This window comes from Oncorhynchus gorbuscha, linkage group LG10, assembly GCF_021184085.1.
Source record: "Oncorhynchus gorbuscha isolate QuinsamMale2020 ecotype Even-year linkage group LG10, OgorEven_v1.0, whole genome shotgun sequence".
NCBI classification, from domain to species: Eukaryota; Metazoa; Chordata; class Actinopteri; order Salmoniformes; family Salmonidae; genus Oncorhynchus; species Oncorhynchus gorbuscha.
Window position 1 is genome coordinate 7567550 of NC_060182.1, and position 25962 is coordinate 7593511.

At 44.0% G+C, this 25962-nt stretch overlaps 11 non-coding genes across 11 annotated transcripts; all 11 read left to right on the forward strand.

Moving 5' to 3' along the window:
* Positions 1-2333: 2333 nt before the first annotated feature.
* trnat-ugu lies at positions 2334-2407 on the forward strand. Its single transcript has one exon. It is a non-coding gene; the product is annotated as a tRNA-Thr (tRNA).
* An 855-nt stretch (positions 2408-3262) lies between these two features.
* Positions 3263-3336, forward strand: trnat-agu. Its single transcript has one exon. It is a non-coding gene; the product is annotated as a tRNA-Thr (tRNA).
* A 6598-nt stretch (positions 3337-9934) lies between these two features.
* Positions 9935-10008, forward strand: trnat-agu. The gene has a single exon. It is a non-coding gene; the product is annotated as a tRNA-Thr (tRNA).
* A 1294-nt stretch (positions 10009-11302) lies between these two features.
* Positions 11303-11376, forward strand: trnat-agu. Its single transcript has one exon. It is a non-coding gene; the product is annotated as a tRNA-Thr (tRNA).
* Positions 11377-12242: 866 nt separating this feature from the next.
* trnat-agu lies at positions 12243-12316 on the forward strand. The gene has a single exon. It is a non-coding gene; the product is annotated as a tRNA-Thr (tRNA).
* Positions 12317-13377: 1061 nt separating this feature from the next.
* Positions 13378-13451, forward strand: trnat-agu. Its single transcript has one exon. It is a non-coding gene; the product is annotated as a tRNA-Thr (tRNA).
* Positions 13452-14534: 1083 nt separating this feature from the next.
* Positions 14535-14608, forward strand: trnat-agu. Its single transcript has one exon. It is a non-coding gene; the product is annotated as a tRNA-Thr (tRNA).
* A 925-nt stretch (positions 14609-15533) lies between these two features.
* On the forward strand, positions 15534-15607 carry trnat-agu. Its single transcript has one exon. It is a non-coding gene; the product is annotated as a tRNA-Thr (tRNA).
* Positions 15608-16462: 855 nt separating this feature from the next.
* Positions 16463-16536, forward strand: trnat-agu. The gene has a single exon. It is a non-coding gene; the product is annotated as a tRNA-Thr (tRNA).
* A 1078-nt stretch (positions 16537-17614) lies between these two features.
* Positions 17615-17688, forward strand: trnat-agu. Its single transcript has one exon. It is a non-coding gene; the product is annotated as a tRNA-Thr (tRNA).
* Positions 17689-25060: 7372 nt separating this feature from the next.
* On the forward strand, positions 25061-25134 carry trnat-agu. The gene has a single exon. It is a non-coding gene; the product is annotated as a tRNA-Thr (tRNA).
* The last annotated feature ends 828 nt before the right edge of the window (positions 25135-25962 follow it).

Below are 25962 nucleotides of genomic sequence, written 5' to 3' on the forward strand. Positions count from 1 at the left end.
TATTAGTAGGTTAACCTCTTGCTCCTACCTGGCACGCAGGCGTCCCATCTAGAGCTCTGGAAATGCAAATGCGCTACGCTAAATGCTAATAGTATTAGTTAAAACTCAAACGTTCATTAAAATACACATGCAGGGTATTGAATTAAAGCTAGACTCGTTGTGAATCCAGGCAACAAGTCAGATTTTTTAAATGCTTTTCGGCGAAAGCATGAGAAGCTATTATCTGATAGCATGTAACACCCCAAAAGACCCGCAGGGGACGTAAACAAAATCATTAGCATAGTCGTCGCTACACAAACCGCACAAATAAAATATAAAACATTCATTACCTTTGACCATCTTCTTTGTTGGCACTCCTAGATGTCCCATAATCACTATTGGGTCTTTTTTTCGATTAAATCGGTCCATATATAGCCTAGATATCAATCTATGAAGACTGTCTGATGAACGGAAAAAAATAGCGTTTCATAACGTAACGTCATTTTTTTAAATTCAAAAAGTCGACGATAAACTTTCACAAAACACGTCGAAATACTTTTGTAATGCAACTTTAGGTATTAGTACATGTTAACAAGCGATAAAATTCATCAGGAGGCAATGTAAATTCTATAGCTGTCCATCTCGAAAAGATGTCTGGAGAGAGCTCGACCAAAACATCCGGTCGGAGACCGGAGGGAATCGGTTCCCTTGATTCGGTTTGACCAAGAATCAAAGCTGAATCAAATGACAAGACTCTAGACATCGTGTGGAAGCTGTAGGCACTGAAATCTCGGCCTCATGTAATTCGGTTCACTTTGAACAAGTCCTGGAAGTAGCGCAAGGATATTTATTTCCATTTTCAGTGCTAAGATTTTCTTGCACTTTTCGATGAAACGCACGTTCTGTTATAGTCACAGCCGTGATTTAACCAGTTTTATAAACGTCTGAGTGTTTTCTATCCACACATACTAATCATATGCATATACTATATTCTTGGCCTGAGTAGCAGGGCGCTGAAATGTTGCGCGATTTTAAACAGAATGTTCGAAAAAGTAGAGGGTCGACTGAAGAGGTTATTATTTTTATTTTGTAGATCTGAATGTATAATATTTGATCAAAGGGAGGATTGTTAGAGGAAATTATGGTTGAACTGACTAATTATGTATACATTCCAATCAGAACTGACTAGTCCAAATGCTATAATGTACTGTACATGTGAATTTTCTCTCTTGCTCCCATTCCCAATTGTATATAATGTAGTCAGGAGTTTAGTAACAATGAAGGTCTGTTCCTTAGTTCATACATTTGTACAATCTCCAGGTGGTAGGAACGGCCCATCTCCAGGCTGTCTAGAATGTTGATTTATACTGACTGGCCTTGACTCCGTGCTGATAACGCGAAGCCTCGAGAGCTAGAGGGCCCCTCTACTTGTGAAATAGATAAAACGTTTAGAAAACGCTGATATCATTTTCAGTTTATAACCTGTGGAAATATGTGTATGTGGTTAGCACTCACTTGAATTAAACGCTGTTTCCTTGGCTTTTAAGACTGGTCTCGATCTACTTCATGCATAATTAATGAACTTACACCTCATTAATGAACCAGAACGAGTGCAAATCTGATTTGGCTATAAGACATACAGGAATTTAGAAATTCCACTAACATTTCTTCACTTTATTCATTATCGAGACCTATATGAAAAGTGTTCAGCCAGCTTGTGCACATCACTTTCACAACCTATGTAGGCTTTACAAAGCCATGTTCTGTAGCCAGCCGTGATCGTATAGTGGTTGGTAATCTGCGTTGTGGCTGCAGCAATCCCGGTTCGAATCCGGGTCACGACACTGCAATGTAATTTCAGAAGGGTTCTTTTTTGAACAGGTTGAGACTTACTCTGAAAGCTAAGAAACTCAGCAACTCTGCCTTTTGACAAAGTTCCCCAGCATATCGTAGGTTAAATTACTTACGCGAACTGAGTCATCTGCTGTTTCAGAGGTTTTTACCATTTTTAAGCTCTAGAGCCAAATGAGAAATGCAGTGTCCTCGAACGACCAACATTGTGAAGAAATAGTGTATGATTCTGAATGTTTCCTCATATCTCGCGACCCACCTATGACATGTTAATAACTGCTTTGGGTCCCACATCATAGTTTAAGAATCCATGTCAGAGGTTCTTGAGTTTATTCATCTCGAGACCCAAATGAAAAATGTACTGTCCTCGAATGACCAATATTAGTAAAAGACATCTCTTTTGTGATGTGATTTTGCTAGACAGAGCTGTGGGTTAAATTAATGAGACTGGTTTGATTCAAATAGGTGTTGGTTTTCACATCTGCAAAATATATATTTTCATGGGTGCTGTGGCTTAGTTGGTTAAAGTGCCTGTCTTGTAAACAGGAGATCCTGAGTTCAAATCTCAGCAGTACCTTTTCAAGCATTTTATTGTACACATTGGTGGAGAAGGTCAGAGGGGAGGGCACTCAGGTTTTCTCACCAATCGGATACGAGAATTAGAGATGATGTGAGGAGGATGCAATTGAGATATTCCAATGTCACGGAAAAAGGGCATTTTTGAATGTGTAAAGCTCGACTGTTTCTTCACTTTATTCATTATCGAGACCAATATGAAAAGTGTTTAGCCAGCTTGTGCACATCACTTTCACAGCCTATGTAGGCTTTACAAAGCCACTTCTTGTAGCCAGCCATGATCGTATGGTGCTTAGTACTCTGTGTTGTGGCCTCAGCAATCCTGGTTCAATTCTGGGTCATGGCACTGGAATGTAATTTCAGAAGGGTTGTTTTTTGAACAGGTTAAAACTTACTCTGAAAGCGAAGAAACTCACCAACTCTGCCTTTTGACAATGTTCCCCAGCATATCGTAGGTTAATTACTTACACGAACTGAGTCATCTGCTGTTTCAGAGGTTTTTACCAGTTTTAAGCTCGAGAGCCAAATGAGAAATCCAGTGTCCTCGAACGACCAACATTATGAAGAAATATTGTATGATTCTGAATGTTTACTCATATCTCGCGACCCATCTATGACATGTTATTCACTGCTTTGGGTCCCAAATCATAGTTTAAGAATCCATGTCAGAGGTTCTTGAGTTTATTCATCTCGAGACCCAAATGAAAAATGTACTGTCCTCGAATGACCAATATTAGTAAAAGACATCTCTTTTGTGATGTGATTTTGCTAGACAGAGATGTGGGTTAAATGAATGAGATTGGTTTGATAAAAATAGGTGTTGGTGTTCACATCTGCAAAATATATATTTTTCATGGGTGCGGTGGCTTAGTTGGTTAAAGTGACTGTCTAGTAAACAGGAGATCCTGAGTTCAAATCTCAGCAGTACCTTTTCAAGCATTTTATTGTACACATTGGTGGAGAAGGTCAGAGGGGAGGGCATTCAGGTTTTCTCACCAATCGGATTAGAGAATTAGAGATGATGTGAGGAGGATGCAATTGAGATATTCCAATGTCACGGAAAAAGGGTAATTTCTGAATGTGTAAAGCTCGACTGTTTCTTCACTTTATTCATTATTGAGACCAATATGAAAAGTGTTTAGCCAGCTTGTGCACATCACTTTCACAGCCTATGTAGGCTTTATAGATCAACCTCTTGTAGCAAGCCGTGATCGTATAGTGGTTAGTACTGGAGGCTGAGACAGGAGGGGTCAGGAGACACTGTGGCCCCATCCGAGGACACCCCCAGACAGGGCCAAACAGGAAGGATATAACCCCACCCACTTTGCCAAAGCACAGCCCGCACACCACTAGAGGGATATCTTCAACCACCAACTTACCATCCTGAGACAAGGCTGAGTATAGCCCACAAAGATCTCTGCCACTCAATCATATATAGCCACAGACTACACTCAATCATATGACCCACTGAAGAGATGAGTCTATAGTAAAGACTTAAAGGTTGAGTCCGAGTTTGCGTCTCTGACATGGGTAGGCAGACCGTTCCATAAAAATGGAGCTCTATAGGAGAAAGCCCTGCCTCCAGCTGTTTGCTTAGAAATTCTAGGGACAATTAGGAGGCCTGCGTCTTGTGACCGTAGCATACGTGTAGGTATGTACGGCAGGACCAAATCAGAGAGATAGGTAGGAGCAAGCCCATGTAATGCTTTGAAGGTTAGCAGTAAAACCTTGAAATCAGCCCTTGCTTTGACAGGAAGCCAGTGTAGAGAGGCTAGCACTGGAGTAATATGATCAAATTTTTTGGTTCTAGTCAGGATTCTAGAAGCCGTATTTAGCACTAACTGAAGTTTATTCAGTGCTTTATCCGGGTAGTGTAACGTCGTTCGTCTGTTGAAAGAAGAGAGTGAGACCGAAATGCAGCGTGTAGGTTACTCATGACTTTAATGAAGTTAATCGCGGTACATGAAATAACTGAATAAATACAAAAACAACAAACGGAACGTGAAACTATTACAGCCTATCTGGTGAACCCTACACAGAGACGGGAACAAACACCCACAAAATACAACGCGAACACAGGCTACCTAAATACGGTTCCCAATCCGAGACAACGAGAATCACCTGACTCCAATTGAGAATCGCCTCAGGCAGCCAAGCATAACTAGACACACCCCTAATCAGCCGCAATCCCAAATAATACAAACCCCAATACGAATACAACATATAAACTCATGTCACACCCTGGCCTACCCAAACATATAACAAAACACAAAATACAATGACCAAGGCGTGACAGAACCCCCACCCCTAAGGTGCAGACTCCCGGACGCACCTCAAGAGCATAGGGAGGGTCCGGGTGGGCGTCTGTCCATGGTGGCGGTTCTGGCTCGGGACGTGGACCCCACTCCATTAATGTCCTAGTTCCTCCCCTTAGCGTCCTGGGATCATCCACCTTCTCCGCCGACCATGGCCTAATAGTCCTCACCCAGATCTCCACATAACTGAGGGGCAGCTCGGGACAGAGGAGCAGCTTGGGACAGAGGGGCAGCTCGGGACAGAGGGGCAGCTCAGGACAGAGGGGCATCTCAGGACAGAGGGGCAGCTCGGGACAGAGGGGCATCTCAGGACAGAGGGGCAGCTCGGGACAGAGGGGCATCTCAGGACAGAGGGGCATCTCAGGACAGAGGGGCATCTCAGGACAGAGGGGCATCTCGGGACAGAGGGGCAGCCCGGGACAGAGGGGCAGCCCGGGACTGAGGGGAAGCCCGGTACTGAGGGGGAAGCCCGGTACTGAGGGGAAGCCCAGTACTGAGAGGAAGCCCAGTACTGAGAGGAAGCTCAGTACTGAGAGGAAGCTCAGGCAGGTAGTAGGCTCTGGTAAATCCTGGCTGGCTGGTGGAACTGGATGATTCATATTGTCTGGCCGATCTAGAAGATCTTGGCAGACTGGCACTTCTGGCGGATCCAGGCAGACTGGCGACGCTGGACCGACTGGCGGCGCTGGGCAGAATGGCGGCGCTGGGCAGACTGGTGGCACTGGGCAGACTGGCGGCGCTGGCGGCGCTGGGCAGACTGGCGGCGTTGGGCAGACTGGGAGCACTGGACACGCTGGGAGCACTGGCGGCGCTGGGCAGACTGGGAGCACTGGCGGCGCTGGGCAGACTGGGAGCACTGGTGGCGCTGGGCAGACTGGGAGCACTGGTGGTGCTGGGCAGACTGGGAGCACAGGCGGCGCTGGACAGACAGGAGACTCCGGCAGCGCAGGAGAGGAGAAAGGCTCTGGCTGCAATAAACAGGCGGGAGACTCCGGCAGCGCAGGAGAGGAGAAAAGCGCTGGCTGCGCTGAACAGGCGAGGCGCACTGGACGTGCTGGACCGACTGGGAGCACTGGCAACGCTGGGCCGACTGGAGACTCCGGCAGCGCAGGAGAGGAGAAAGGCTCTGGCTCTGCTAAACAGGCGGGAGACTCCAACAGCGCAGGAGAGGAGAAAAGCGCTGGCTGCGCTGAACAGGCGAGGCGCACTGGAGGCCTGGTGCGTGGTGCTGGAACTGGTGGTACTGGCTCGAGGACACGCACAGGAAGCCTGGTGCGGGGAGCTGCTACCGGAGGACTGGTGTGTAGAGGTGGCTCTGGATAGACCGGACCGTGCAGGCGCACTGGAGCTCTTGAGCACCGAGCCTGCCCAAGCTTACCTGGCTCGATGCCCACTCTAGCCCGGCCAATAGGAAGGGCTGGTATGTGCCGCAGCTGGCTCTGCACCCGCACTGGAAACACTGTGCGCTCCATAGCATAACACGGTGCCTGCCCGGTCTCTCTAGCCCAACGGTGAGCACAGGGAGTATGCGCAGGTCTCCTACCTGGCATAACTATTCTCCCTTCTAGCCACCCCCCAATATTTTTGAGGGGCTGTTTTTCCGGCTTCCAACCGCGTCGCCGTGCTGCCTCCTCCCATGTCCAAATCTCCAAGTGGTGCAGCCTCTCCCACTGCAACTGCTCTTCACGATTAACAGGGAGAGTAGGCTCAGGTCTGACTCCTGACTCAGCCACTCTCTCTCTGCGCTCTCCCCCGTTACTTTCGGTTTTGGCTCTGCGTCGCCGTGTTTTCCTTTTCGACTCCATTCGTCTATAGCCCTCTACGCATTGCTGCAGGGAATCCCAGGCGGGCTCCTGCACTCTCTCCGGGTCGGCCGCCCACCTGTCGATTTCTTCCCACGTCGTATAATCCATGCCTCTACCGTCCATAACGTCCTCCTTTAGATCCTGCCAGTTCACACGCTGCTCGGTCTGTGAGTGGTGGGTGTTTCTGTAACGTCGTTCGTCTGTTGTAAGAAGAGAGTCAGACCGAAATGCAGCGTGTAGGTTACTCATGACTTTAATGAAGTTAATCGCGGTACATGAAATAACTGAATAAATACAAAAACAACAAACGGAACGTGAAACTATCACAGCCTATCTGGTGAACACTACACAGAGATAGGAACAAACACCCACAAAATACAACGCGAACACAGGCTACCTAAATACGGTTCCCAATCCGAGACAACGAGAATCACCTGACTCCAATTGAGAATCGCCTCAGGCAGCCAAGCCTAACTAGACACACCCCTAATCAGCCGCAATCCCAAATAATACAAACCCCAATACGAATACAACATATAAACCCATGTCACACCCTGGCCTACCCAAACATATAACAAAACACAAAATACAATGACCAAGGCGTGACAGGTAGCTGGAAAGTAGAGCATTGCAGTAGTCCAACCAAGAAGTGACAAAAGCATGGATTAATTTTTCTGCATAATTTTTGGACAGAAAGTTTCTGATTTTTGCAATGTTACGTAGATGGAAAAAAAGCTGTCCTTGAAATGGTCTTGATATGTTCTTCAAAAGAGAGATCAGGGTCCAGAGTAACGCTGAGGTCCTTCACAGTTTTATTTGAGACGACTGTACAACCATTAAGATTAATTGTCAGATTCAACAGAAGATCTCTTTGTTTCTTGGGACCTAGAACAAGCATCTCTGTTTTGTCCGAGTTTAATAGTAGAAAGTTTGCAGCCATCCACTTCCTTATGTCTGAAACACATGCTTCATGCGAGGGCAATTTTGGGGCTTCACCATGTTTCATTGAAATGTACAGCTGTGTGTCATCCGCATAGCAGTGAAAGTTTACATTATGTTTTCGAATAACATCCCCAAGAGGTAAAATATATAGTGAAAACAATAGTGGTCCTAAAACGGAACCTTTAGGAATACCGAAATTTACAGTTGATTTGTCAGAGGACAAACCATTCACAGAGACAAACTGATATCTTTCCGACAGATAAGATCTAAACCAGGCCAGAACATGTCCATATAGACCAATTTGGGATTCCAATCTCTCCAAAAGAATGTGGTGATCCATGGTATCAAAAGCAGCACTAAGGTCTAGGAGCACGAGTACAGATGCAGAGCCTCGGTCCGATGCCATTAAAATGTAATTTACCACCTTCACAAGTGCCGTCTCAGTGCTATGATGGGGTCTAAATCCAGACTGAAGCATTTCGTATACATTGTTTGTCTTCAGCAAGGCAGTAAGTTGCTGCGTAACAGCCTTCTCTAAAATTTTTGAGAGGAATGGAAGATTCGATATAGGCCGATAGTTTTTTATTTTTTCTGGGTCAAGGTTTGGCTTTTTCAAGAGAGGCTTTATTACTGCCACTTTTAGTGAGTTCGGTACACATCCGGTGGATAGAGAGCCGTTTATTATGTTCAACATAGGAGGGCCAAGCACAGGAAGCAGCTCTTTCAGTAGTTTAGTTGGAATAGGGTCAAGTATGCAGCTTGAAGGTTTAGAGGCCATGATTATTTTCATCATTGTGTCAAGAGATATAGTACTGAAACACTTGAGCATCTCTCTTGATCCTAGGTCCTGGCAGAGTTGTGCAGACTCAGGACAACTGAGCTTTGGAGGAATATGCAGGTTTAAAGAGGAGTCCGTAATTTGCTTTCTAATAATCATGGTCTTTTCCTCAAAGAAGTTCATGAATTTATCACTGCTAAAGTGAAAGTCATCCTCTCTTGGGGAATGCTGCATTTTAGTTAGCTTTGCGACAGTATCAAAAAGGAATTTCGGATTGTTCTTATTTTCGTCAATTAAGTTAGAGAAATAGGATGATCGAGCAGCAGTAAGGGCTCTTCGGTACTGCACGGTACCGTCTTTCCAAGCTAGTCGGAAGACTTCCAGTTTGGTCTGGCGCCATTTCCGTTCCAATTTTCTGGAAGCCTGCTTCAGAGCTCGGGTATTTTCTGTGTACCAGGGAGCTAGTTTCTTATGAGAAATGTTTTTAGTTTTTAGGGGTGCAACTGCATCTAGGGTATTGCGCAAGGTAAAATTGAGATCCTAAGTTAGGTGGTTAACTGATTTTTGTCCTAGGCCATCCTTGGGTAGACAGAGGGAATCTGGAAGGACATCAAGGAATCTTTGTGTTGTCTGTGAATTTATAGCACGACTTTTGATGTTCCTTGGTTGGGGTCTGAGCAGATTATTTGTTGCAATTGCAAACATAATAAAATGGTGGTCCGATAGTCCAGGATTATGAGGAAAAACATTAAGATCCACAACATTTATTCCATGGGACAAAACTAGGTCCAGCGTATGACTGTGACAGTGAGTGGTCCTCGAATGACCAACATTATGAAGTAATAGTGTATGATTCTGAATGTTTACTCATATCTGGCGACCCACCTATGACATGTTAATAACTGATTTGGGTCCCAAATCATAGTTTAAGAATCCATGTCAGAGGTTCTTGAGTTTATTCATCTCAAGAACCAAATGAAAAATGTACTGTCCTCGAATGACCAATATTAGTAAAAGACATCTCTTTTGTGATGTGATTTTGCTTGACAGAGATGTGGGTTAAAACCACTTGCTCCTACCTGGCACGCAGGCGTCCCATCTAGAGCTCTGGAAATGCAAGTGCGCTACGCTAAATGCTAATAGTATTAGTTAAAACTCAAACGTTCATTAAAATACACATGCAGGGTATTGAATTAAAGCTACACTCGTTGTGAATCCAGGCAACAAGTCAGATTTTTAAAATGCTTTTCGGCGAAAGCATGAGAAGTTATTATCTGATAGCATGTAACACCACAAAAGACCCGCAGGGGACGTAAACAAAATAATTAGCATATTCGGCGCGACACAAACCGCACAATAAAATATAAAACATTCATTACCTTTGACCATCTTCTTTGTTGGCACTCCTAGATGTCCCATAATCACTATTGGGTCTTTTTTCCGATTAAATAGGTCCATATATAGCCTAGATATCGTTCTATGTAGACTGTGTGATAAACGGAAAAAAATAGCATTTCATAACGTAACGTCATTTTTTTAAATTCAAAAAGTCGATGATAAACTTTCACAAAACACTTCGAAATACTTTTGTAATGCAACTTTAGGTATTAGTACACGTTAAATTAATGAGACTGGTTTGATAAAAATAGGTGTGGGTGTTCACATCTGCAAAATATGTCTCTTTCATAGGTGCTGTGGCTTAGTTGGTTAAGGTACCTGTCTAGTAAACAGGAGATCCTGAGTTCAAATCTCAGCAGTACCTTTTCAAGCATTTTATTGTACACATTGGTGGAGAAGGTCAGAGGGGAGGGCACTCAGGTTTTCTCACCAATCGGATACGAGAATTAGAGATGATGTGAGGAGGATGCAATTGAGATATTCCAATGTCAGGGGAAAAGGGCACTTTTTGAATGTCTAAAGCTCCACTGTTTCTTCACTTTATTCATTATTCGAGACCAATATGAAAAGTGTTTAGCCAGCTTGTGCACATCACGTTCACAGCCTATGTAAGCTTTACAAAACCTCCTATTGTAGCAAGCCGTGATCGTATAGTGTTTAGTACTCTGTGTTGTGGACGCAGCAACCTCGGTTTGAATCCGGTTCACGGCACTGCAATGTAATTTCAGAAGGGTTGTATTTTGAACAGGTTGAGACTTACTCTGAAAGCCAAGAAACTCAGCAACTCTGCCTTTTGACAAAGTTCCCCAGCATATCGTAGGTTAATTACTTATACGAACCGAGTCATCTGCTGTTTCAGAGGTTTTTGCCATTTTTAAGCTCTAGAGCCAAATGAGAAATGCAGTGTCCTCGAACGACCAACATTATGAAGAAATATTGTATGATTCTGAATGTTTACTCATATCTCGCGACCCACCTATGACATGTTAATAACCACTTTGGGTCCCAAATCATAGTTTAAGAATCCATGTCAGAGGTTCTTGAGTTTATTCATCTCGAGACCCAAATGAAAAATGTACTGTCCTCGAATGACCATAATTAAGAAGAAATAGTATGTGATTACAATTGATAACTGATATCTCGCTACCCACCTCTCACCAGTGTTGCCAACTTAGCGACTTTGTCACTATATTTAGTGAGTATTCAGAAAAAAGATCAAGAATCGACAGAAGAAAGTTCAATTTTAGTTCTAAACATACTTAGGGTGTTTTTTACTCACTTTTTGTCTCTCCCGTGACGTTATTCCTCTCTCCTACAGCGTCAATCACAATTACATCCACTTGGCCAATTATGAAAATTATGTGATGATGTCATTTAGCGACTTCTAGCTACTTTTAGGACCACCAATAGCTACTTTCCTTAGTGAGGATTTGGCAACACTACCTCTCACATGCTCAGGCCCACTTTGCGTCCCGAAACGTAACTTAAGAAACCCTGTTGCAAGACAATTGAAGTTGTCTGTATTGTTTCCAATATTAGTAAAAGACATCTCTTTTGTGATGCGATTTTGCTACACAGAGATGTGGGTTAAATTAATGAGACTGGTTTGATTCAAATAGGTCTGGGTGTTCACATCTGCAACATATATGACTTTTATGGGTGCTGTGGCTTAGTTGGTTAAAGTGCCTGTCTAGTAAACAGGAGATCCTGAGTTCAAATCTCAGCAGTACCTTTTTATTGTTCACATTGGTGGAGAAGGTCAGAGGGGAGGGCACTCAGGTTTTCTCACCAATGGGTTTAGAGAATTAGAGATGACGTGAGGAGGATGCAATTGAGATATTCCAATGTCACGGAAAAAGGGCACTTTTCGAATGTGGAAAAACCTACCGACTGTGTAAAGCTACACTGTTTCTTCAGTTTATTCATTATCGAGACCAAAATGAAAAGAGTTTAGCCAGCTTGTGCACATCACTTTCACAGCCTATGTAGGCTTTACAAAGTCAGCTCTTGAAGCCAGCCGTGATCGTATAGTGGTTAGTACTCTGCGTTGTGGTCACAGCAACCCCGGTTCGAATCTGGGTCACGGCACTGCAATTTAATTTTAGAAGTTTTTTTTTAACGAGTTAAGACTTACTATGCTGTTTCAGACGTTTTTACCATTTTTAAGCTCGAGAGCCAAATGAGAAATGCAGTGTCCTCGAACGACCAACATTATGAAGAAATAGTGTATGATTCTGAATGTTTACTCATATCTCGTGACAGAAATAGTATGTGATTACAATTGATTACTGATATCTCGCTACCCACCTCTCACCAGTGTTGCCCACTTAGCGACTTTGTCGCTATATTTAGTGAGTATTCAGAAAAAAGACAAGAATCGACAGAAGAAAGTTCAATTTTAGTTCTAAACATACTTAGGGTGTTTTTTACTCACTTTTTGTCTCTCCCACGACGTTATTCCTCTCTCCTACAGCGTCAATCACAATTACATCCACTTGGATGCGATTTTGCTAAACAGAGATGTGGGTTAAATTAATGAGACTGGTTTGATTCAAATAGGTGTGGGTGTTCACATCTGCAACATATTTTACTTTTATGGGTGCTGTGGCTTAGTTGGTTAAAGTGCCTGTCTAGTAAACAGGAGATCCTGAGTTCAAATCTCAGCAGTACCTTTTTATTGTTCACATTGGTGGAGAAGGTCAGAGGGGAGGGCACTCAGGTTTTCTCACCAATGGGTTTAGAGAATTAGAGATGACGTGAGGAGGATGCAATTGAGATATTCCAATGTCACGGAAAAAGGGCACTTTTCGAATGTGGAAAAAAACCTACTGACTGTGTAAAGCTCCACTGTTTCTTCAGTTTATTCATTATCGAGACCAAAATGAAAAGAGTTTAGCCAGCTTGTGCACATCACTTTCACAGCCTATGTAGGCTTTACAAAGTCAGCTCTTGAAGCCAGCCATGATCGTATAGTGGTTAGTACTCTGCGTTGTGGTCGCAGCAACCCCGGTTCGAATCCGAGTCACGCCACTGCAATTTAATTTTAGAAGTTTTTTTTTAACGAGTTAAGACTTACTATGCTGTTTCAGACGTTTTTACCATTTTTAAGCTCGAGAGCCAAATGAGAAATGCAGTGTCCTCGAACGACCAACATTATGAAGAAATAGTGTATGATTCTGAATGTTTACTCATATCTCGTGACAGAAATAGTATGTGATTACAATTGATTACTGATATCTCGCTACCCACCTCTCACCAGTGTTGCCAACTTAGCGACTTTGTCGCTATATTTAGTGAGTATTCAGAAAAAAGACAAGAATCGACAGAAGAAAGTTCAATTTTAGTTCTAAACATACTTAGGGTGTTTTTTACTCACTTTTTGTCTCTCCCACGACGTTATTCCTCTCTCCTACAGCGTCAATCACAATGAAAATTATGTGATGACGTCATTTAGCCACTTCTAGCTACTTTTAGGACCACCAATAGCTACTTTCCTTACTGAGGATTTGGCAACACTGCCTCTCACATGCTCAGGCCCACTTTGCGTCCCGAAACGTAGCTTAAGAAACCCTGTTGCTAGACAATTGAAGTTGTCTGTTTTGTTTCCAATATTAGTAAAATACATCTCTTTGTGATGCGATTTTGCTAAACAGAGATGTGGGTTAAATTAATGAGACTGGTTTGATTCAAATAGGTGTGGGTGTTCACATCTGCAACATATTTGACTTTTATGGGTGCTGTGGCTTAGTTGGTTAAAGTGCCTGTCTAGTAAACAGGAGATCCTGAGTTCAAATCTCAGCAGTACCTTTTTATTGTTCACATTGGTGGAGAAGGTCAGAGGGGAGGGCACTCAGGTTTTTTCACCAATGGGTTTAGAGAATTAGAGATGACGTGAGGAGGATGCAATTGAGATATTCCAATGTCACGGAAAAAGGGCACTTTTCGAATGTGGAAAAACCTACCGACTGTGTAAAGCTCCACTGTTTCTTCAGTTTATTCATTATCGAGACCAAAATGAAAAGAGTTTAGCCAGCTTGTGCACATCACTTTCACAGCCTATGTAGGCTTTACAAAGTCAGCTCTTGAAGCCAGCCGTGATCGTATAGTGGTTAGTACTCTGCGTTGTGGTCACAGCAACCCCGGTTCGAATCCGGGTCACGGCACTGCAATTTAATTTTAGAAGTTTTTTTTTTTAACGAGTTAAGACTTACTATGCTGTTTCAGACGTTTTTACCATTTTTAAGCTCGAGAGCCAAATGAGAAATGCAGTGTCCTCGAACGACCAACATTATGAAGAAATAGTGTATGATTCTGAATGTTTACTCATATCTCGTGACAGAAATAGTATGTGATTACAATTGATTACTGATATCTCGCTACCCACCTCTCACCAGTGTTGCCCACTTAGCGACTTTGTCGCTATATTTAGTGAGTATTCAGAAAAAAGACAAGAATCGACAGAAGAAAGTTCAATTTTAGTTCTAAACATACTTAGGGTGTTTTTTACTCACTTTTTGTCTCTCCCGCGACGTTATTCCTCTCTCCTACAGCGTCAATCACAATTACATCCACTTGGCCAATTATGAAAATTATGTGATGATGTCATTTAGCCACTTCTAGCTACTTTTAGGACCACCAATAGCTACTTTCCTTAGTGAGGATTTGGCAACACTACCTCTCACATGCTCAGGCCCACTTTGCGTCCCGAAACGTAACTTAAGAAACCCTGTTGCAAGACAATTGAAGTTGTCTGTATTGTTTCCAATATTAGTAAAAGACATCTCTTTTGTGATGCGATTTTGCTACACAGAGATGTGGGTTAAATTAATGAGACTGGTTTGATTCAAATAGGTCTGGGTGTTCACATCTGCAACAGATATGACTTTTATGGGTGCTGTGGCTTAGTTGGTTAAAGTGCCTGTCTAGTAAACAGGACATCCTGAGTTCAAATCTCAGCAGTACCTTTTTATTGTTCACATTGGAGGAAAAGGTCAGAGGGGAAGGCACTCAGGTTTTCTCACCAATGGGTTTTGAGAATTAGAGATGACGTGAGGAGGATGCAATTGAGATATTCCAATGTCACGGAAAAAGGGCACTTTTCGAATGAGAAAAAACCTACCGACTGTGTAAAGCTCCACTGTGTCTTCAGTTTATTCATTATCACATTTACATTTACATTTAAGTCATTTAGCAGACACTCTTATCCAGAGCGACTTACAATCGAGACCAAAATGAAAAGAGTTTAGCCAGCTTGTGCACATCACTTTCACAGCCTATGTAGGCTTTACAAAGTCAGCTCTTGAAGCCAGCCGTGATCATATAGTGGTTAGTACTCTGCGTTGTGGTCGTAGCAACCCCGGTTCGAATCCGAGTCACGCCACTGCAATTTAATTTTAGAAGTTTTTTTTTTAACGAGTTAAGACTTACTATGCTGTTTCAGACTTTTTACCATTTTTAAGCTCGAGAGCCAAATGAGAAATGCAGTGTCCTCGAACGACCAACATTGTGAAGAAATAGTGTATGATTCTGAATGTTTACTCATATCTCGTGACAGAAATAGTATGTGATTACAATTGATTACTGATATCTCGCTACCCACCTCTCACCAGTGTTGCCAACTTAGCGACTTTGTCGCTATATTTAGTGAGTATTCAGAAAAAAGACAAGAATCGACAGAAGAAAGTTCAATTTTAGTTCTAAACATACTTAGGGTGTTTTTTACTCACTTTTGTCTCTCCCACGACGTTATTCCTCTCTCCTACAGCGTCAATCACAATTACATCCACTTGGATGCGATTTTGCTAAACAGAGATGTGGGTTAAATTAATGAGACTGGTTTGATTCAAATAGGTGTGGGTGTTCACATCTGCAACATATTTTACTTTTATGGGTGCTGTGGCTTAGTTGGTTAAAGTGCCTGTCTAGTAAACAGGAGATCCTGAGTTCAAATCTCAGCAGTACCTTTTTATTGTTCACATTGGTGGAGAAGGTCAGAGGGGAGGGCACTCAGGTTTTCTCACCAATGGGTTTAGAGAATTAGAGATGACGTGAGGAGGATGCAATTGAGATATTCCAATGTCACGGAAAAAGGGCACTTTTCGAATGAGAAAAAACCTACCGACTGTGTAAAGCTCCACTGTTTCTTCAGTTTATTCATTATCGAGACCAAAATTAAAAGAGTTTAGCCAGCTTGTGCACATCACTTTCACAGCCTATGTAGGCTTTACAAAGTCAGCTCTTGAAGCCAGCCGTGATTGCATAGTGGTTAGTACTCTGCGTTGTGGTTGCAGCAACCCCGGGTCACGGCACTGCAATTTAATTGTAGAAGTTTTTTTTTAACGAGTTAAGACTTACTATGCTGTTTCAGACGTTTTTACCATTTTTAAGCTCGAGAGCCAAATGAGAAATGCAGTGTCCTCGAACGACCAACATTATGAAGAAATAGTGTATGATTCTGAATGTTTACTCATATCTCGTGACAGAAATAGTATGTGATTACAATTGATTACTGATATCTCGCTACCCACCTCTCACCAGTGTTGCCAACTTAGCGACTTTGTCGCTATATTTAGTGAGTATTCAGAAAAAAGACAAGAATCGACAGAAGAAAGTTCAATTTTAGTTCTAAACATACTTAGGGTGTTTTTTACTCACTTTTTGTCTCTCCCACGACGTTATTCCTCTCTCCTACAGCGTCAATCACAATTACATCCACTTGGATGTGATTTTGCTAAACAGAGATGTGGGTTAAATTAATGAGACTGGTTTGATTCAAATAGGTGTGGGTGTTCACATCTGCAACATATTTTACTTTTATGGGTGCTGTGGCTTAGTTGGTTAAAGTGCCTGTCTAGTAAACAGGAGATCCTGAGTTCAAATCTCAGCAGTACCTTTTTATTGTTCACATTGGTGGAGAAGGTCAGAGGGGAGGGCACTCAGGTTTTCTCACCAATGGGTTTAGAGAATTAGAGATGACGTGAGGAGGATGCAATTGAGATATTCCAATGTCACGGAAAAGGGCACTTTTCGAATGAGAAAAACCTACCGACTGTGTAAAGCTCCACTGTTTCTTCAGTTTATTCATTATCGAGACCAAAATTAAAAGAGTTTAGCCAGCTTGTGCACATCACTTTCACAGCCTATGTAGGCTTTACAAAGTCAGCTCTTGAAGCCAGCCGTGATCGTATAGTGGTTAGTACTCTGCCTTGTGGTCGCAGCAACCCCGGTTCGAGTCCGGGTCACGGCACTGCAATTTAATTTTAGAAGTTTTTTTTTAACGAGTTAAGACTTACTATGCTGTTTCAGACGTTTTTACCATTTTTAAGCTCGAGAGCCAAATGAGAAATGCAGTGTCCTCGAACGACCAACATTATGAAGAAATAGTGTATGATTCTGAATGTTTACTCATATCTCGTGACAGAAATAGTATGTGATTACAATTGATTACTGATATCTCGCTACCCACCTCTCACCAGTGTTGCCAACTTAGCGACTTTGTCGCTATATTTAGTGAGTATTCAGAAAAAAGACAAGAATCGACAGAAGAAAGTTCAATTTTAGTTCTAAACATACTTAGGGTGTTTTTACTCACTTTTTGTCTCTCCCGCGACGTTATTCCTCTCTCCTACAGCGTCAATCACAATTACATCCACTTGGCCAATTATGAAAATTATGTGATGACGTCATTTAGCCACTTCTAGCTACTTTTAGGACCACCAGTAGCTACTTTCCTTAGTGAGGATTTGGCAACACTACCTCTCACATGCTCAGGCCCACTTTGCGTCCCGAAACGTAGCTTAAGAAACCCTGTTGCTAGACAATTGAAGTTGTCTGTTTTGTTTCCAATATTAGTAAAATACATCTCTTTTGTGATGTGATTTTGCTAAACAGAGATGTGGGTTAAATTAATGAGACTGGTTTGATTCAAATAGGTGTGGGTGTTCACATCTGCAACATATATGACTTTTATGGGTGCTGTGGCTTAGTTGGTTAAAGTGCCTGTCTAGTAAACAGGAGATCCTGAGTTCAAATCTCAGCAGTACCTTTTTATTGTTCACATTGGTGGAGAAGGTCAGAGGGGAGGGCACTCAGGTTTTCTCACCAATGGGTTTAGAGAATTAGAGATGACGTGAGGAGGATGCAATTGAGATATTCCAATGTCACGGAAAAAGGGCACTTTTCGAATGAGAAAAAACCTACCGACTGTGTAAAGCTCCACTGTTTCTTCAGTTTATTCATTATCGAGACCAAAATGAAAAGAGTTTAGCCAGCTTGTGCACATCACTTTCACAGCCTATGTAGGCTTTACAAAGTCAGCTCTTGAAGCCAGCCGTGATCGTATAGTGGTTAGTACTCTGCGTTGTGGCTGCAGCAACCCCGGTTCGAATCCGGGTCATGGCACGGCAATGTAATTTCAGAAGTTTTGTATTTTGAACAGGTTAAGACTTACTCTGAAAGCTAAGAAACTCAGCAACTCTGCCTTTTGACAGTTCCCCAGCATATCGTAGGTTAATTACTTACACGAACTGATTCATCTGCTGTTTCAGAGGTTTTTACCATTTTTAAGCTCGAGAGCCAAATGAGAAATGCAGTGTCAAATCAAATCAAATCAAATGTATTTATATAGCCCTTCGTACATCAGCTGATATCTCAAAGTGCTGTACAGAAACCCAGCCTAAAACCCCAAACAGCAAGCAATGCAGGTGTAGAAGCACGGTGGCTAGGAAGAACTCCCTAGAAAGGCCAAAACCTAGGAAGAAACCTGGAGAGGAACCAGGCTATGTGGGGTGGTCAGGTGAACTGGGGACAGCAAGGAGTCATCATGTCAGGTAGTCCTGGGACATGGTCCTAGGGCTCAGGTCAGTTGAAACTGGAGCAGCAGCATGGCCAGGTGGACTGGGGACAGCAAGGAGTCATCATGTCAGGTAGTCCTGGGGCATGGTCCTAGGGCTCAGGTCCTCCGAGAGAGAGAAAGATAGAGATAAGGAGAGAATTAGAGAACGCACACTTAGATTCACACAGGACACCGAATAGGACAGGAGAAGTACTCCAGATATAACAAACTGACCCTAGCCCCCCCGACACATAAACTACTGCAGCATAAATACTGGAGGCTGAGACAGGAGGGGTCAGGAGACACTGTGGCCCCATCCGAGGACACCCCCAGACAGGGCCAAACAGGAAGGATATAACCCCACCCACTTTGCCAAAGCACAGCCCGCACACCACTAGAGGGATATCTTCAACCACCAACTTACCATCCTGAGACAAGGCTGAGTATAGCCCACAAAGATCTCTGCCACTCAATCATATATAGCCACAGACTACACTCAATCATATGACCCACTGAAGAGATGAGTCTATAGTAAAGACTTAAAGGTTGAGACCGAGTTTGCGTCTCTGACATGGGTAGGCAGACCGTTCCATAAAAATGGAGCTCTATAGGAGAAAGCCCTGCCTCCAGCTGTTTGCTTAGAAATTCTAGGGACAATTAGGAGGCCTGCGTCTTGTGACCGTAGCATACGTGTAGGTATGTACGGCAGGACCAAATCAGAGAGATAGGTAGGAGCAAGCCCATGTAATGCTTTGAAGGTTAGCAGTAAAACCTTGAAATCAGCCCTTGCTTTGACAGGAAGCCAGTGTAGAGAGGCTAGCACTGGAGTAATATGATCAAATTTTTTGGTTCTAGTCAGGATTCTAGAAGCCGTATTTAGCACTAACTGAAGTTTATTCAGTGCTTTATCCGGGTAGTGTAACGTCGTTCGTCTGTTGAAAGAAGAGAGTGAGACCGAAATGCAGCGTGTAGGTTACTCATGACTTTAATGAAGTTAATCGCGGTACATGAAATAACTGAATAAATACAAAAACAACAAACGGAACGTGAAACTATTACAGCCTATCTGGTGAACCCTACACAGAGACGGGAACAAACACCCACAAAATACAACGCGAACACAGGCTACCTAAATACGGTTCCCAATCCGAGACAACGAGAATCACCTGACTCCAATTGAGAATCGCCTCAGGCAGCCAAGCATAACTAGACACACCCCTAATCAGCCGCAATCCCAAATAATACAAACCCCAATACGAATACAACATATAAACTCATGTCACACCCTGGCCTACCCAAACATATAACAAAACACAAAATACAATGACCAAGGCGTGACAGAACCCCCACCCCTAAGGTGCAGACTCCCGGACGCACCTCAAGAGCATAGGGAGGGTCCGGGTGGGCGTCTGTCCATGGTGGCGGTTCTGGCTCGGGACGTGGACCCCACTCCATTAATGTCCTAGTTCCTCCCCTTAGCGTCCTGGGATCATCCACCTTCTCCGCCGACCATGGCCTAATAGTCCTCACCCAGATCTCCACATAACTGAGGGGCAGCTCGGGACAGAGGAGCAGCTTGGGACAGAGGGGCAGCTCGGGACAGAGGGGCAGCTCAGGACAGAGGGGCATCTCAGGACAGAGGGGCAGCTCGGGACAGAGGGGCATCTCAGGACAGAGGGGCAGCTCGGGACAGAGGGGCATCTCAGGACAGAGGGGCATCTCAGGACAGAGGGGCATCTCAGGACAGAGGGGCATCTCGGGACAGAGGGGCAGCCCGGGACAGAGGGGCAGCCCGGGACTGAGGGGAAGCCCGGTACTGAGGAGAAGCCCGGTACTGAGGGGAAGCCCAGTACTGAGAGGAAGCCCAGTACTGAGAGGAAGCTCAGTACTGAGAGGAAGCTCAGGCAGGTAGTAGGCTCTGGTAAATCCTGGCTGGCTGGTGGAACTGGATGATTCATATTGTCTGGCCGATCTAGAAGATCTTGGCAGACTGGCACTTCTGGCGGATCCAGGCAGACTGGCGACGCTGGACCGACTGGCGGCGCTGGGCAGAATGGCGGCGCTGGGCAGACTGGTGGCACTGGGCAGACTGGCGGCGCTGGCGGCGCTGGGCAGACTGGCGGCGTTGGGCAGACTGGGAGCACTGGACACGCTGGGAGCACTGGCGGCGCTGGGCAGACTGGGAGCACTGGCGGCGCTGGGCAGACTGGGAGCACTGGTGGCGCTGGGCAGACTGGGAGCACTGGTGGTGCTGGGCAGACTGGGAGCACAGGCGGCGCTGGACAGACAGGAGACTCCGGCAGCGCAGGAGAGGAGAAAGGCTCTGGCTGCAATAAACAGGCGGGAGACTCCGGCAGCGCAGGAGAGGAGAAAGCGCTGGCTGCGCTGAACAGGCGAGGCGCACTGGACGTGCTGGACCGACTGGGAGCACTGGCAACGCTGGGCCGACTGGAGACTCCGGCAGCGCAGGAGAGGAGAAAGGCTCTGGCTCTGCTAAACAGGCGGGAGACTCCAACAGCGCAGGAGAGGAGAAAAGCGCTGGCTGCGCTGAACAGGCGAGGCGCACTGGAGGCCTGGTGCGTGGTGCTGGAACTGGTGGTACTGGCTCGAGGACACGCACAGGAAGCCTGGTGCGGGGAGCTGCTACCGGAGGACTGGTGTGTAGAGGTGGCTCTGGATAGACCGGACCGTGCAGGCGCACTGGAGCTCTTGAGCACCGAGCCTGCCCAAGCTTACCTGGCTCGATGCCCACTCTAGCCCGGCCAATAGGAAGGGCTGGTATGTGCCGCAGCTGGCTCTGCACCCGCACTGGAAACACTGTGCGCTCCATAGCATAACACGGTGCCTTCCCGGTCTCTCTAGCCCAACGGTGAGCACAGGGAGTATGCGCAGGTCTCCTACCTGGCATAACTATTCTCCCTTCTAGCCACCCCCCAATATTTTTGGGGGGCTGTTTTTCCGGCTTCCAACCGCGTCGCCGTGCTGCCTCCTCCCATGTCCAAATCTCCAAGTGGTGCAGCCTCTCCCACTGCAACTGCTCTTCACGATTAACAGGGAGAGTAGGCTCAGGTCTGACTCCTGACTCAGCCACTCTCTCTCTGCGCTCTCCCCCGTTACTTTCGGTTTTGGCTCTGCGTCGCCGTGTTTTCCTTTTCGACTCCATTCGTCTATAGCCCTCTACGCATTGCTGCAGGGAATCCCAGGCGGGCTCCTGCACTCTCTCCGGGTCGGCCGCCCACCTGTCGATTTCTTCCCACGTCGTATAATCCATGCCTCTACCGTCCATAACGTCCTCCTTTAGATCCTGCCAGTTCACACGCTGCTCGGTCTGTGAGTGGTGGGTGTTTCTGTAACGTCGTTCGTCTGTTGTAAGAAGAGAGTCAGACCGAAATGCAGCGTGTAGGTTACTCATGACTTTAATGAAGTTAATCGCGGTACATGAAATAACTGAATAAATACAAAAACAACAAACGGAACGTGAAACTATCACAGCCTATCTGGTGAACACTACACAGAGGCAGGAACAAACACCCACAAAATACAACGCGAACACAGGCTACCTAAATACGGTTCCCAATCCGAGACAACGAGAATCACCTGACTCCAATTGAGAATCGCCTCAGGCAGCCAAGCCTAACTAGACACACCCCTAATCAGCCGCAATCCCAAATAATACAAACCCCAATACGAATACAACATATAAACCCATGTCACACCCTGGCCTACCCAAACATATAACAAAACACAAAATACAATGACCAAGGCGTGACAGGTAGCTGGAAAGTAGAGCATTGCAGTAGTCCAACCAAGAAGTGACAAAAGCATGGATTAATTTTTCTGCATAATTTTTGGACAGAAAGTTTCTGATTTTTGCAATGTTACGTAGATGGAAAAAAAGCTGTCCTTGAAATGGTCTTGATATGTTCTTCAAAAGAGAGATCAGGGTCCAGAGTAACGCCGAGGTCCTTCACAGTTTTATTTGAGACGACTGTACAACCATTAAGATTAATTGTCAGATTCAACAGAAGATCTCTTTGTTTCTTGGGACCTAGAACAAGCATCTCTGTTTTGTCCGAGTTTAATAGTAGAAAGTTTGCAGCCATCCACTTCCTTATGTCTGAAACACATGCTTCATGCGAGGGCAATTTTGGGGCTTCACCATGTTTCATTGAAATGTACAGCTGTGTGTCATCCGCATAGCAGTGTAAGTTAACATTATGTTTTCGAATAACATCCCCAAGAGGTAAAATATATAGTGAAAACAATAGTGGTCCTAAAACGGAACCTTTAGGAATACCGAAATTTACAGTTGATTTGTCAGAGGACAAACCATTCACAGAGACAAACTGATATCTTTCCGACAGATAAGATCTAAACCAGGCCAGAACATGTCCATATAGACCAATTTGGGATTCCAATCTCTCCAAAAGAATGTGGTGATCCATGGTATCAAAAGCAGCACTAAGGTCTAGGAGCACGAGGACAGATGCAGAGCCTCGGTCCGATGCCATTAAAATGTAATTTACCACCTTCACAAGTGCCGTCTCAGTGCTATGATGGGGTCTAAATCCAGACTGAAGCATTTCGTATACATTGTTTGTCTTCAGCAAGGCAGTAAGTTGCTGCGTAACAGCCTTCTCTAAAATTTTTGAGAGGAATGGAAGATTCGATATAGGCCGATAGTTTTTTATTTTTTCTGGGTCAAGGTTTGGCTTTTTCAAGAGAGGCTTTATTACTGCCACTTTTAGTGAGTTCGGTACACATCCGGTGGATAGAGAGCCGTTTATTATGTTCAACATAGGAGGGCCAAGCACAGGAAGCAGCTCTTTCAGTAGTTTAGTTGGAATAGGGTCAAGTATGCAGCTTGAAGGTTTAGAGGCCATGATTATTTTCATCATTGTGTCAAGAGATATAGTGAAACACTTGAGCATATACTGAAACACTTGAGCATCTCTCTTTGATCCTAGGTCCTGGCAGAGTTGTGCAGACTCAGGACAACTGAGCTTTGGAGGAATATGCAGGTTTAAAGAGGAGTCCGTAATTTGCTTTCTAATAATCATGGTCTTTTCCTCAAAGAAGTTCATGAATTTATCACTGCTAAAGTGAAAGTCATCCTCTCTTGGGGAATGCTGCATTTTAGTTAGCTTTGCGACAGTATCAAAAAGGAATTTCGGATTGTTCTTATTTTCGTCAATTAAGTTAGAGAAATAGGATGATCGAGCAGCAGTAAGGGCTCTTCGGTACTGCACGGTACCGTCTTTCCAAGCTAGTCGGAAGACTTCCAGTTTGGTCTGGCGCCATTTCCGTTCCAATTTTCTGGAAGCCTGCTTCAGAGCTCGGGTATTTTCTGTGTACCAGGGAGCTAGTTTCTTATGAGAAATGTTTTTAGTTTTTAGGGGTGCAACTGCATCTAGGGTATTGCGCAAGGTAAAATTGAGATCCTAAGTTAGGTGGTTAACTGATTTTTGTCCTAGGCCGTCCTTGGGTAGACAGAGGGAATCTGGAAGAACATCAAGGAATCTTTGTGTTGTCTGTGAATTTATAGCACGACTTTTGATGTTCCTTGGTTGGGGTCTGAGCAGATTATTTGTTGCAATTGCAAACATAATAAAATGGTGGTCCGATAGTCCAGGATTATGAGGAAAAACATTAAGATCCACAACATTTATTCCATGGGACAAAACTAGGTCCAGCGTATGACTGTGACAGTGAGTGGTCCTCGAATGACCAACATTATGAAGTAATAGTGTATGATTCTGAATGTTTACTCATATCTGGCGACCCACCTATGACATGTTAATAACTGATTTGGGTCCCAAATCATAGTTTAAGAATCCATGTCAGAGGTTCTTGAGTTTATTCATCTCAAGAACCAAATGAAAATGTACTGTCCTCGAATGACCAATATTAGTAAAAGACATCTCTTTGTGATGTGATTTTGCTTGACAGAGATGTGGGTTAAAACCACTTGCTCCTACCTGGCACGCAGGCGTCCCATCTAGAGCTCTGAAATGCAAGCGCTTACGCTAAATGCTAATAGTATTAGTTAAAACTCAAACGTTCATTAAAATACACATGCAGGGTATTGAATTAAAGCTACACTCGTTGTGAATCCAGGCAACAAGTCAGATTTTTAAAATGCTTTTCGGCGAAAGCATGAGAAGTTATTATCTGATAGCATGTAACACCACAAAAGACCCGCAGGGGACGTAAACAAAATAATTAGCATATTCGGCGCGACACAAACCGCACAATAAAATATAAAACATTCATTACCTTTGACCATCTTCTTTGTTGGCACTCCTAGATGTCCCATAATCACTATTGGGTCTTTTTTCCGATTAAATAGGTCCATATATAGCCTAGATATCGTTCTATGTAGACTGTGTGATAAACGGAAAAAATAGCATTTCATAACGTAACGCCATTTTTTTTAAATTCAAAAAGTCGATGATAAACTTTCACAAAACACTTCGAAATACTTTTGTAATGCAACTTTAGGTATTAGTACACGTTAAATTAATGAGACTGGTTTGATAAAAATAGGTGGGTGTTCACATCTGCAAAATATGTCTCTTTCATAGGTGCTGTGGCTTAGTTGGTTAAAGTACCTGTCTAGTAAACAGGAGATCCTGAGTTCAAATCTCAGCAGTACCTTTTCAAGCATTTTATTGTACACATTGGTGGAGAAGGTCAGAGGGAGGGCACTCAGGTTTTCTCACCAATCGGATACGAGAATTCAGAGATGATGTGAGGAGGATGCAATTGAGATATTCCAATGTCAGGGGAAAAGGGCACTTTTTGAATGTCTAAAGCTCCACTGTTTCTTCACTTTATTCATTATTCGAGACCAATATGAAAAGTGTTTAGCCAGCTTGTGCACATCACGCTCACAGCCTATGTAAGCTTTACAAAACCTCCTATTGTAGCAAGCCGTGATCGTATAGTGTTTAGTACTCTGTGTTGTGGACGCAGCAACCTCGGTTTGAATCCGGTTCACGGCACTGCAATGTAATTTCAGAAGGGTTGTATTTTGAACAGGTTGAGACTTACTCTGAAAGCCAAGAAACTCAGCAACTCTGCCTTTTGACAAAGTTCCCCAGCATATCGTAGGTTAATTACTTATACGAACCGAGTCATCTGCTGTTTCAGAGGTTTTTGCCATTTTTAAGCTCTAGAGCCAAATGAGAAATGCAGTGTCCTCGAACGACCAACATTATGAAGAAATATTGTATGATTCTGAATGTTTCCTCATATCTCGCGACCCACCTATGACATGTTAATAACCACTTTGGGTCCCAAATCATAGTTTAAGAATCCATGTCAGAGGTTCTGAGTTTATTCATCTCGAGACCCAAATGAAAATGTACTGTCCTCGAATGACCATAATTAAGAAGAAATAGTATGTGATTACAATTGATAACTGATATCTCGCTACCCACCTCTCACCAGTGTTGCCAACTTAGCGACTTTGTCACTATATTT